The sequence below is a fragment of the Nipponia nippon genome, unplaced genomic scaffold (assembly GCF_047370975.1).
Source record: "Nipponia nippon isolate SJK-2023a ecotype South Korea unplaced genomic scaffold, ASM4737097v1 scaffold_13, whole genome shotgun sequence".
Taxonomy (NCBI): domain Eukaryota; kingdom Metazoa; phylum Chordata; class Aves; order Pelecaniformes; family Threskiornithidae; genus Nipponia; species Nipponia nippon.
Window position 1 is genome coordinate 6013509 of NW_028262324.1, and position 14046 is coordinate 6027554.

The following is a 14046-nucleotide window of genomic DNA, read 5'->3' on the forward strand; positions in this document are numbered from 1 at the left end:
CAATGTCTGTTCAATCTCCAGTAACCTAATAAAATATCTATTGACGCAAACAAAGGAGAAGCAAGTTCCAGATTTTTTTTCACCATCTTTGCAAAAGGGAAGACTGCAGTAATTTTTAGAAGGGTTTTTTTGTTGTGGTTTTGTTTTTTTTTTTTTCATTTAAACCAGCCAACACAAAAGTCATTCTTAGGTAATATTTAAGGAGATATTTCACTCAAGTTCTGAACACTCTTGGAATGTTTTCAAAGGAGAAAATGAAGGAAAGTCCACCATTAACAGGCAGTTAGAGAAATTTTCAGATTATTTTCAGTTTCTTACTTATCTTGGCACTCCATTAAAATAATTACATTTGCTGTAGTAACAGAGAGATTGATTAGACTGAAAACTTCATTGTTAGCATGTTTAACATTACATTTACCCCACTTAGCAGCTTTTGATTCGGAGTGAGGCACTAACAATAAAAAATGGACAGCAATTTCTATGAGGAAGCTTCAATTTTAGTAGCTTTAGTCTAATCACTGTAAAGGGGACCTCTGGTTTAATCTAATTTTTCTTGGGATTAGAAGACTTTTAATTATTGCTTGGAATCAAGCTTTCTAGTCTTGCATGAAGCAACACATTAAAGCTGGGATTTTAAAAGAGCCTAAGGAATACACCTATCATTAAAATTCAATGACACTGGCAGCTTAGCTCCCTGCCTCCTTTGAACATCTCAGGGTTTCCTATTAATAAAATAACATCTATGAAAATTAGAAAAAAATATTAATTTTGAGCCCCTCTGGATTTTAAATGGGCATATTGACCCAGTGCAAACCCATCCTCCACTCCCGACAGCCCTTCCTGCACATTTCTTGTGAGAAGTTTTCTTTGGTTCTAGGGTTTTTTAATTGCGATACAACGTTTCTTCAAAATAGGAAGCTATCAGGACCATAGTGGGTGGATTCTCTGATCATTTCCAGAGACACAGAAGAATGAGCATCAGCTTTGGTCAAGGACCATATGACGGGGGGGCTGCAGAGCATCACTGGAATGTTCGGTCCAGAACGTAGCCAAGATGGTGGCCAAGTGTGTGTGTGTGTACATGTGTGTGTGACAGCGAATGAGTTTGGAGGACCTGAACTTATGCTTGTGCTAAAGTCTTAACTGATACTGATAATTTTCCACATTAGGTAAGTCACGCTTGTACTCTGGCAGACGCTGCCAGAAGCAAACCAACACACTCCTCCCTCAGGCAATGCTACTGCTGACCTGAGACCGGTCCCTAAGACTGTGCTCTGCTAGCCCCTAGGAAATCTGCTTAGACAAAGCTTCTGTACTAAAAGTGGCATTTATCTTTAATTCTTTCTCTCCCAGATTTTCCACTGGATTCCCATTACAGAGAGAAAATTGGCAACTGTTCAGATTAAACACCAGAGTGAATTTGTGTGGCTCCAAGGAAGACATTTCTGTGTCGAAAGCTAAATTATGTTGCTGTTTTTCCACCTGTTCATGTGTAGATTATATAATAGAGACATTTTTCAATTTATTTTTTTTCTTCTTATCATTGAAGTGATGTGGAACATGTGATCTTCACAGCTTCTTCTTTGCTTCATAGAATAACGCCAATGCCTTTGTCAAAAAGATCAGTAAGTAATATTTGAAACCATGAGGATTTTGCTTGCTGCTTGCAGAGCTGTTTTTAGAGGTAAATCTTACAGAAATTTTAGTCCAAAGCCATTTTTAAGGTTTAAATCTTTGGCAACACAAGAGCTCCATCCTAAAATTTGGATGGTTGTGGGCAGTGCTGTTGGAAATCCAGATGTGTAGGTCCCAATTTGCGTGTGTTTTGGGATGCCTTGATTTCAGGGTAGCCACCCTGCAACATCTTTTGAAACTCCTAACTTCCTGCGATGGTGTAGTCAGCACATTTGAGGACCAGTCCCAATACATAATGAAAGGGCAAGTACAAGTGGTGAGATCCCCAAATCAATGGTCTTGACTTGCAAGCTGATAACAGGCTGTGCTATAACCAGTGTCTGATTGTTTCCTTCAACGGACTCAAGCTACACACACTGTAGCAGCATGGATGTCACATACTGAGTCCACTAATGCAGCTGGGCTTTGTATTTTCAGACTGCTATTGAATATGCAATGGCAATTTCTTGTTACTTTTTAATCTCTCCTTAAACAAAGTCATAGTTCTTACACAGTCACCTCTGAGACAGGGAGAGAAATATTTTCCTAACAATTACTGCAGTCAGCTTAGCTGGGCATTTGAAAGTAACAGACATTTAAAAATATACAGTAACGGTAATCTTTAAAAATACTTTATTTTAAAAATATTATTTGGGAAAAAAAGTCCTTGCTCCCTTTATTCAGCAGGAAATGCCACACAATTATCTTTATTTTCTTACTGTTTGTGGGGTGAATTGAAAATCACTGTTTTAGATGAATTTACCTAGCAGCAATTAACATTTAATTTCCTTTAAAAACATAGAAACAAGATTAAAATGCCCATTGGGGGGTCATTTCTCCTTGATTAAAGTTTAAAAGTGACCAAAAAAAGTTGATGTTCCATGCATTAATCAAAAATAAGAGAATGAAAACTTATGTTTGATATTCCAGAAGCGAACTCAGAAGTGGCTCAGAAACTCTTTTAGCTTGTTTTTATTATCAGAGAAATAAGTGTCTTGCAGGTGTACAGGGGTAACCATAGCCCGCTGAAGCAAACAGCAAACTTTCCACTGAACTCAGTGGGCCTTGGATTGGGCATGGTCAGAAAGGTGGACTAATATTTGTACACTCAGCATTTTGTGTTTCTTTAGATGTAAAAGGAAAGAAGGGATTCAAAAGTGATAACCTGTGAGATTCAAATTCTAGTATTACTTATGATGATCTGTATTAATATATTCTTTATTATTACGATTACCTGACACTAACCTCCTTGTGACCCTGCAAGTCCTTGTCCTGGAATTGCCCGGAACAGGTAAATATTTCTGTGCATACTAGAAACCTTTTATCTCAAAGACTCAGTGGGGAGATTTATGAAGGCCATTATATTCTGTTGTCCTTTATTTAGAAGCCTTATGAAGAGAAATAATAAGAAACAATCCTGTAAAAATTCCAGAAGGAAACGTGTCACTACTGAGCATAATGATGCTGGTACTGCCAAGGTAAAGAATGGTATTTTTCAAGGGAGTGTATGGCTACGCACCCAGCAACGTTATGTGTTTAATGAGAAATATGAATTTTACACCTTCCTACTGTCCTAGCTAAAAGGATTACGCAGCATTGACATTCTCCAAGCTGAAAAAGATCTTAAAGAGTGGCTATGTCCTTACAATTGCATTGTGTATGGCAGTAAATGCTAATCTCCACATATACTGGTTTGCGCACAAACACTTACTGGGACATCCAGGGAGCAAATACTAGAGGCATGAGCATGGCTAAAAGCCCATTGCTTTTTCTGTTTGAGGGACTTGTGGCAGAGGATTGCTGGTGGTTTTCTTTTCAAGAATATTTACCTCTCTGCTTAATTTATAATTGATACGATACCTGAATGAATAGGTACTTATTACCAATAACTATGTTTGACTGACCAGGATATCTTGAGTCAATCTGGGTCAAGTCCACACAGGAACACACATTGATGGCAACAGGCCGTTTGCTGGGGCCAGTCCTTCCAATGTATAGTTCATAGAATCATAGAATCATAGAATCGTTAAGGTTGGAAAAGACCCTTAAGATCATCGAGGCCAACCATTAACCCAGTCCAAGTCCACCACTAAACCATGTCCTCAAGCACCACGTCTACCCTTCTTTTAAATACCTCCAGGGATGGAGACTCAACCACTTCCCTGGGCAGCCTGTTCCAATGCCTGACTGCCCTTTCGGTGAAGAAGTTTTTCCTAATATCCAACCTAAACTTCCCCTGGCACAGCTTGAGGCCATTTCCTCTTCATTCTATCGCTTGTTACTACGGAGAAGAGACCGACCCCCACCTCGCTACAGCCTCCTTTCAGGTAGTTGGAGAGAGCGATGAGGTCTCCCCTCAGTCTTCTCCAGGCTAAACAACCCCAGCTCCCTCAGCCTCTCCTCATAACACTTGTTCTCTAGACCCTTCACCAGCTTCCTTGCCCTTCTTTGGACACGCTCCAGCACCTCGATGTCCTTCTTGTGGTGAGGGGCCCAAAACTGAACACAGGATTCGAGGTGCGGCCTCACCAGTGCTGAGTACAGGGGCACCATCACCTCCCTGGTCCTGCTGGCCACACTATTCCTGATACAGGCCAGGATACTATTGGCCCTCTTGGCCACCTGGGCACACTGCTGGCTCATATTCAGCCGGCTGTCGACCAGCACCCCCAGGTCCTTTTCCACCGGGCAGCTCTCCAGCCACTCCTCCCCCAGCCTGTAGCGTTGCATGGGCTTGTTGTGAATCAAGTGCAGGACCCGGCACTGAGCTTTGTTGAACCTCACACAGTTGGCCTTGGCCCATCGATCCAGCCTGTCCAGGTCCCTCTGTACGGCCTTCCTGCCCTCCAGCAGATCGACACTCCCACCCAACTTGGTGTTGTCTGCAAATTTACTGAGGGTGCACTTGATCCCCTCGTCCAGATCATTGGTAAAGATATTAAGCAGAACTGACCCCAGTACTGAGCCCTGGCGAACACCACTTGTGACCGGCCGCCTGCCAGTTACAAAGACAAAAACCAGACTTCAGGCTCAGAGGCAACTCAAAGAAGATTCCTCTCACCTAAGAAAGCTGGGGTCAGCTCACAGAGACAACCAAATGCTCTGCAGTAATGTCCCCACCTCGATGCATTTTCAACTGAATGTGACCCCAGTTTAGACCAAGGAGGACCAGCTTTCAGTTTCAGGTCATGCCTTTAGACCATACACCTTAAGTCACTGAGATTTTTGCTAACTAAAGCAGAATAAAAGCTTCTTCCATTGCCCATGTTGTTGCATTGTCTTTCATAATCAAAGATGCTGTTGATCATATTATGTCTTGTACATATGGGCAGAAAGCACTGCGCTTGAGCAGCAATCTTCTCCGTACTATGCAGTAAACACATTCAAGCCATTCTGACTTTACTGAGCAGCGAATGGATCTACGTTTTAGACCTGCCCATCTCTACAGAAACCTAGAGGTATGCAACTGGTCTTTAATCTCTTCCTCCTCTGTAGGAATCCTGTGCAGCAATCTGTATGTAGGACTGGGACCTCTGTGTACACAGCGATTACGGAGTGGACACATAAACATGTGGGAGAATAACGATGGAGACAGAATCATGACATTTTTATTGCATTTTGACTCTTTGCAGATTGTCTGAATAATTTGAAATCTGGTCCATAAAAAATAATGTTCCAGATTGTTCAAAATGCACATGCAATTGAATAATCAGTTCATATGTCCAATTATTTGACTTGTGAGTAGATTGGGTAAAACTTGGCATAGTTTTTCCAGCATATGGCTGTACTTGTTTGAAATTTTCGACTTGTTTGAAAGAAAAAATGACCCAAAATCCACATAAATAACTGTCCCACAGTTTTTCCCGTCTGCCTAATTTTGTCTGGTTTCCCCACTAGCAACCAGAGATCCAATAAACTATTGAAGGCTAAAGGCTGATGTAACTTCTTTTCTAGGGCAGTGATTTCAACAACAGCAACTGTGTATGAAGAGTTTTTTTTTTAAACTAGGGAAGAAGAGCAAACAGCTAGAAAAACAAAAATGTAAAGTGCTTATGCAAAAATCTGTCATGGACATCTGGACCACCCTTGTCCAGCTCAGGAAATGTAACACCAGTCATGCCTCTAAGTGAAAAGAATCAATTGCACTTTCTGTTTTCAGAGGATCAAAGGTCCCCCTGTCAGCTCTGCGTTTCAGGCTGGGCAGTTACTCACAGAGCTGGGGTCTTGGTGCAGGTCTCTGTCTCCCCTCTGCCCTGCAGCACATCTGCGGCTGCGGGCTCCTGCTGCCGGCATCGCGAGGTGGTCCCAGCGTGGTTGTAGCTGTGACTTCTTAGCATCCATGCAATCAGGCAGCTGTGTACCGTGATGCCGCAGTGGTGATGCAGAAGAAGGGAAAGGCTGGCACTGAAAGTCACAGAAGGAGTCACCTCTTTCTGTGAAAGCTTGATTCTTGAGCCCGACAGTATCATTGTTTACAGCACACATGCAGCTCACTGAGATACCAAGGTTTAGATCTTGCTTCTGTAAATGCAGAGTATCCCTAAGGTTTTGGGACATACGGGTACAGAGCTCAGATTTATAATAATCTTATTTTTGGAATACCTAAACTGTCACTGATGTGATAGACTGTATTGGCTCCAAAGGACTGGTATAACTAACCAGAGACACAGTTTGATTTAAGATTAGATACTTTTGTAAAAACAAAGCTTTACAAAATATAAGATGAGGGCAAATTTGCCATATTTATAGTTCAAATACCAAAGAAATCTCCCCAACACTACTGGGTCTAGACATCTGTTTTTCATGCTTAAAACACAAATGCTGTAACAGCAAACCAGGACAACTGCAGGAATTGAAGCTGTCTAGAAACAAGAATAAAAATTACTTGTCCTCCACGGCAAGCAAAAAGCACAAGGAAAAAGCCTCTTACAATTAGTGGTGGAAAATAAACTTAGGTTTTCAAAATTATTACAGCCATATGTAACATGGACTCCCTCACCGCTGAAGCCACAGGCAAAACACAGTCTGCAGTACTCTTCATACAGTGATCCCTAAATAGCTGGGAGCGATTGGGACTTTTTGGGTCACGGCTATCCCATACAACCACATCAGAAAATACCAGATTTGTTCCCCCCCCCGCACTCCCCCAGTAGAAGGCCGTACATCCAGTCAAAAAGCAGTTCCAATCCATCATCACCTGTCCAAGGTTAGATCCATCTTCTCTCAGGTCTATTCTTTTTATAACCAACTATGCTCTCTGCTAACTTAATCCTCATGAGAGTCATTGATTCACGGTTTCAAATGTAACATGGATAACATGAAAAGAATCATCTATTAAAAAATACATATGGCCAGATTCACTGGCTAACCTGGACAATGTTCCTTTAAGTTTAAAGCCTCTATTGTGCTAAATACCCAGATGTTAACAATCTCTTCTAGAGACTATTGAATGCAGGAAGGACATGTTTTTAGCAATTAGAAAAATAGTAGTACACTTACACATGGCAATATTTAGCAAAGTTTGTTTGGTTAATAGGTCAGCAGTTTGGGACAGTTGGTGGTTGTTATGGGGCAGCAAGGAGAGTTTATGCAACGAGACGTACTGGAAAGCATAAGGAACAGCAAGGTACCCATGGGGCACTCGCAGATGAAAGTGTGCTATATAATCCAAAGCACTCAAAAGCCATCCTTTATTCCATCGGTTCCTTCTACCTTTAAAAAAAGCTTTGAAAACATTTTGTGAGAGGTTTGAGCAGTGGCAGGGAAAGCGCACATATGTAAACCAGAAAAAATGCACACAGTGGAATAATGTTTTGGTCATATAAGGATAACGCACATGTAAAGCTTGAACTAAAGTTCATTTCCTTAAATACTTTTTGGGTAGAGCAAGAATTAAGTAAGTGATTAAGTGCTTTCCCGAATAGGGCACCAGTCTGCTATTTGCAGACTCCTGTAAAGATTATTCTCATGCTTTGCAGGAATATAACATGCAAGGGGCTGGTCTCAAGCCGTGAGCAGGTGCATGCTAACATTGCTTCTGGAGTAGACATGTGTCTGCTGCAACGATTTATGATGCGTTCCTCACAGTAGCATGAATTTGGCTGGTGGCCTTTGTAATTTATCTTTGCTGATATCATTATGTGCCTTGAGAACATTTATCTTCCTAAACGTAAAGAGTAAATGATTGTTTTAACAAGGAGAAAACAAGCCTTATTATAACAGCCCTGGACTAGGGACCACCGAAAGGCTTGGATTTTTAACACACTCCAAACTGTTTTAACAGCTGCTTATGGTTACTATAGTCACTGAACAAAGATACAGTTATTTTACCTTTCTTTATTGATGGTCCAAGTTCCCTCTTTTTTCTGTCTTTGCAGAATGGCAGAGGCCATGCTTGGAGCCACAGACCTTTGGAGTCAGCCGGATCTGTGCAGCTTTCTGCATGCAGTGGTGCAATTGGCACTTCTTACATTGAAATCTTACACTGAAAAGTGGATTACATATAAGGATGCAAAAAAGGGGCCATATCCAATCTAAATAATCCATCCATTGATCTCAGTGGTGGTTCCCAGTCTTCTAAGATTCATGGACCCCCATGGAGTCACTGACAACAGACCTGCTTTTCTTGGTTATTTTTTGCAGAACCTTAGAATTAGTTCACACTCACCACAAGGTCCATGGAAAACATACATAAAATCACGCATCTAAGGTATTTATAAGACGCTAGTGCCTAAATTCCTACAATCCTAATGGATGAACACTAATAAACCTTGAGGAAGTTTTATTACTTGCCCAGTAATCAAACTAGATAATATGATTATGCTTGCTTGTTGTTTCTAAGCCACATATCACCCTAAAGAAACCAGTCTCAGTACAGACTATGTCTGCATCTATAGTAGGTTCTCCTCTAGCGAAAGTCAGAGCTAGTGGTGATTTTGCAATTCATAAGAATAAAAGCAATTTCTTTGCAGATTGTTATTCTTCTCCCTTCCTGGGTATGGGCAGAAACAGAAAAGAACAGGACCTCCCACTAATCTGAAAAAGCTAAACCCTAGAGAGGAGAAAATGAAATTTTAATGAGGAATCAGGGTGTTAGAGGTGTCAAGTGTTGGAGTATGACTGTCCCAGCTCTCATGACACTAGAAGGGAGAATGGAAATTAATGCTGGACTGCTGGGATTGTGAAAGAAGCAGCATAACCACAGAATCAGCACCAATTTTTTTTAATACAGGCCCAGTTTTTGCTTTGGAACAAGAACTTGGACTAACATGAATTGTGTGAGGGCTTGGCCTTGAAAAATCAATGGGTGCTCAGTATCTGGCAGGATCAAGTCCATGGTGACAAGAAACTTGGCCCAGATGTGAAACAACACTTCTTCTGCTTTCCAACCCCATGGTGTAACCACCAGACCACAAACGTCTTTCCCACTTTTTGCTGTTAAGAAGAAAGCGTCAGTTTTCAGGCTTGGAGAAATGTGGTGGACTGAGGGCAGGAAGGATCTGTCATTCATAAGAAAACGTGGGGTAGAGTTTCAAGATCTATTTAAATTTTAAATTTCCTTAATGCTGATAGAGTCCGGAGGCAGAAGAAGGTTCCATCGCCTGTGGCTCCCACTGCAGCATTCAGCGAGATCTCTCCTCTAGCTGCCTTTTGAAGTGTCTGTAAAAAATAACGACACAATTAATTCCTTCACACTTTGGAAAACAGTGGCACCTTGCACAACATATAGAAAGCTGGCTCATTTTTGATTCTTTCTCCTTCCCCTAGCCCCAAAAGGGACCTTGAATTAATGTGCATTCCTGATTAGCATGATGATATAAATCACAGCAAGCTTCTTTCATGTTAGATGTGAAGCCCGCACACCACAGTGCCCTGCAGTGCACGTTCTCTCAGCAACTTGCAGTGCGATGAAACCAAACAAAGTTGCTTCTGGTGTAATGAGCTACACAAACTGCTGCAATTATCTCCAAGGATGTGGGAGCTTTGTCTGCTTCAAACCTTTGCTCTCAGACATTATAAAGTTAATTATAAAATGTGCCAAGGGGGAGGCAAGGAGAAACCTTGTTAACCTTTTCTTTCTGTGGTTTTCCCCCCTCATTGCATTTACATTGGCCTTGAAGAACTGGGACATTTTGCAGATGGTTTAGGGTCTATAAATTCTTATTTAAATCATCGCGAGCCAAGTATAACAGGTAGCAGTCCAGACTTCTCTAGAAAGGACAAACCCCAGCTAAGCATGTAAATAATACTCCAGTGCTTTTTAGCATATAAATACATGCACTGAGCCAGGTACCCTGGAAGGTTTATTCACATTTTCGTATTGTTACCCTGTAAAGTGCACTGGGTATGCACCCTGTGACCCCGCAAGATTTTTTTAAATGCTGCTTCTCAGTGAATAGCACAAAGTAACAGGCTAAAGGAAGGTGATTTTTCCTTCACTGCTTCACTGTCAGAACGTGCTCATCTCAGGTGGCTGATAAAGACGACCAAACTGGCAGCGATCTCTGTATCCACCAGCAGCCTCAAATGGCACAGGCCAAATAGGCTGTCACCAATCATGAAAAAGCAAGACGAAATTACCTGCTCGAGATCAGGTTGGCGTAAGAAATGAGAGGTGATCAAGGAGGGCAATGTTACGTTTTCTTTACTCATGGTGAAGAGTGCGGCAATAATACAGTACATTGCACAGCAGGGAAGTATTGCTCTGTGCTCAACTGAGAGAACAGGGTACTCATTCCTGCACATTATAGCTGGGACATGTCCAGAGACAGGCACTGATGACACCATTTACTTTTTTGAGCAAAACGTATCATCCGTGGTCCCGGTGTCCCTGCGGGGACGATAACACTATCTTCCTTTGGCCATGTTATGAGAGTTAATGAATAAAGGCTCTGTACGTTGTATTTCTGATGAAAAATCCTCTGCACTTATTAATAGTTTTATTTAAGAGTGAAAGAAATAGAGTCTGCACCTTATTTTTTTTTTTCTGAGAAATTCAAGAATCCTTTCCAGGTTTGTTTATTTTTTATAGCTTTTTAATATCTTATTTCTGTCCCCACCTGCCAACTCTGCATCGTGGTCCATCTGGTGAGTCAAAGAGTGTTAAATGTATATAGCTCCCTCCAGAGTTTCCCAGAGGGATTCAATGAAGTTCTTGCCATGAGGGACACCTACCTTTCTCCCACAAGCCCCCCAAACCAGGGATTTATTATTCAGTTCTATCTGTTCTTGGCTGAGACTTGACAATAGAAGCCATAGATTGGAAGTCACCCACAGGCGCTGGGAAAGATGTTGGCTGTGCCTTTAAACTCCATCCTGATGCAGAACAACATTTTACAGGTGACCATCCATAGCAGTTGAAAATACCTGGATGAAAACAGAGTCTGAATGTTAGGAAAGATCTTTTTTAATATTGTACTTTCACTAACATTTTTGCAGTAATGTTGTGCCTAAACATATAGACCATCCTAGAAAGCTGTTAGGGCATACTAATTCCCGTAGCCTCATAAAATACATCCCTGAAACTGAAACAGAGTGCAAGTGGTTCTACAGGGTAAACACTAGTTGTAAATGCACATACTCAGCACTTTCAGGTCACCCACTGTTTTCAGCTCTGCAAACATTACATCCCTCGGTATTACCTCTTAGAGACCAGACTTCAGAAGCAGACTTGCTATGGCTTATGGACATGGCTTTCTGGGGACCCGAGTATCTATTCAGAGGATCCCTTTCTTCACACAAACAGTATTTTCAGAGCTGTCGGCTTATTAATCTTTGGTTTCCTGGCCTGCTGCCTTCATGTGTGGTTGCCTATCCTTGCTAGTCTGGCAAGGGGAAGAGAAATATTTGGCCTTTGGGGGCTAGGCAACTCGTTGCCCTGTATTGCTGACAAGAGTGCATCATTCTGAGTTCAAATATTCTGTACCTGTTTTGCACAGGAATGAGTATTACCCAAGGTGCCAGGCAAGTGAAGCATAGCTAATGTCAAAACACCTTGGTCTGGTTCCCAGTTACCCTGCAGCTCTGTTAGTATTTACAGCACTGTGAGTAAAGTGCTCCTGCATCAGCATAGGAACGACTTCTGTTCACTTTGAATGCGTAAATCAGGCCACATCGTTCTGCAGGAATTACAGGCTATTTGCAATCATTTGTCTCCCTCCACATGCTTTGCCCAGCAGGTAGTCTGTAATTATTTGATAATAAAAATTATAGGCATTTTTACATTGCTGGTCCTCTGCAGGAGCTGAAGATTACCCAGCAATTTTTACAGGAGTTGAGAATTTAAGCCTGATGTCCTGGCAGACTTCCAGGTTGGAAGACTCGATCGCCTGTCTAAATCCTCCCGGTATTTCTAACAGGCTGTGGCACCCTTCTCATCCTCCCGGGGCAGCGTGCTGCGACACAGCTGCATTGCTGCGCCCAGGCAGCTCTGCAACACAACGGTGGCAGGAGGAACTCTTCCAAAGAAAAAGTGCTTACGACTTGGTTACTTCGATAAGGTCCCTTGGGAGCTGCAGGGATGCAAGAGGCCATATGAATGAAATCTATTGCTACGCCCTGTTCGTCTGATACACGATAAAAGCTCATGATTGTTTACATAGGATTACTAAAATTTTCAAACACCTGTGTAAAAGCTATTCTGCTTTGGTTTTATTCCCTCCCTCAAACAAACGTGCTTAAAATGCTCCAAAAGAAATGCAGATTAGCATTAGAGGTTGGATGTGTCATATGAGAAGTGTGTAGCGAAAATCGAAGTTTGTGACTGGTAGAAGATTACCTGTACCATCATTTTTCTGGGTTTCAGTTGACTATGTCTGAAAAGAATACGTCCTGCTTCGTAAAGGTAACTTCTTGCAAAATTATTCCTTTCTCTCTAGCATCATTATAAAGGACAACTTCTTTGCCTATGCATTTGATAATTTATGTATTTGTAAATATAATAAAACCACAGTGGTTTGGACATTCACTGAGAATGACTGGTTTGGGGAATTTGAGAAAGAAAAAGAGATAAGAACATCAGCTAGAAAAAGGAGTGCCTGCATTACAAATGGACTTTGTTATTTTTATCTTGGCAAGTATCATTAAGCTTTAATTCTTTATGCACTCATGACAGATAAGTTTGTCCCACTACGCATTAAAGATTTTATGCATTATTTTTGACAAAGTAATAAAGCCTGCACTGAGACCTCACCCCAGCGCACCGAAGCCTCTGCTCAGCAAATATGTGACTGCAGAATCAGGCCTTGACTTCTTCTCCTCATTGCAATCAACGGGGTTACTGCTGTGAACTTGGAGACTCGCTTTTTTTCCCCCCTGAAGTTTCCCTTTACTCAATGAAACAGCCAGTTTCACTAGGAAAAGTGAGTTTGCAGGGTCCTGGGGTTCTGCTGGAGGCATACGTGTGTTTTGATTTCTTTGCCTCATTTGCAAAAACCGAACCTAGTTTTTCAGTCCGGAAAAAGGCACTAAACCTCAACCTTTAGTGCCGACACTGGCACGAGTGTTAGACTATCTGAGCCATCACGGCACGGTCTCTTCCCCTCACGGCTCCCCAAGGCAGCCCACTCCCTGCATTATTGGGCACACGTCGTTTTACTGTCCTTGAAGGGCAGTGAACAGACCCGCTTCACCTTCGGTCAACACCACGTTTCCAGTTCATTGCTAATCATCGATGCAGACAAGGAGAAGCGCTGTTTTGTCCTAGACACGTCTAAGTTCAGATTTGTGCTTAGCTTCGTGCCAAGAGCCGATTATAAGCCCTTTGTCAATCGTGGCTCTGTCCCGTGGGCCTCGTTTGGGTCATGGAGAGGGAACTGGCTGGCATGAGCGCAAGGGCCCTGGGCGAGCGCCACCTCAGGTAGGGGCTTCGGAGTCGCCTTCAGAGGGTCCTATATTTTTTCAGCGTGGGATGCTGAGAGGGTTTCTAAGGGCTTTAGGCCCCATTCTCCTGACGGCCCAGGCAGCCGAGGCTGAAGATAAAGGAGGGCTGTCGGGTCTGAGGGAGCCACGGCCCGCAGCGGGCTGGAGGGCCAGGCCGTGGGGACGTGGGGATGGTCCCCTTGCAGCGCCCCACTGAGGAGAGCTGGCCCAAGCCCCACAGCGGCCTCTGGGGCCCCGGGGGAGCCCCCACCGCCCCGGGCGGGGGTGAGGCGGGGGTGACACCCGCCTTGCCGACCGCGGGGGGCCCTGAGGCCCGGAGCGGCACGCCGCAGCCACGGCGCCCCACGGCCCGAGGGAGAAGCCCTGAGGGGAAAGTGCCGGTCCCCGAGGCGGGGTGCGGGCCCTGCGGCAGGGGGTGCCGGTCCCGCTCGGGGGTGCCGGTCCCGGTCGCGGTCGCGGTCCCGGCCGGCGGCGGCGCGGCGGGGCAGCCCT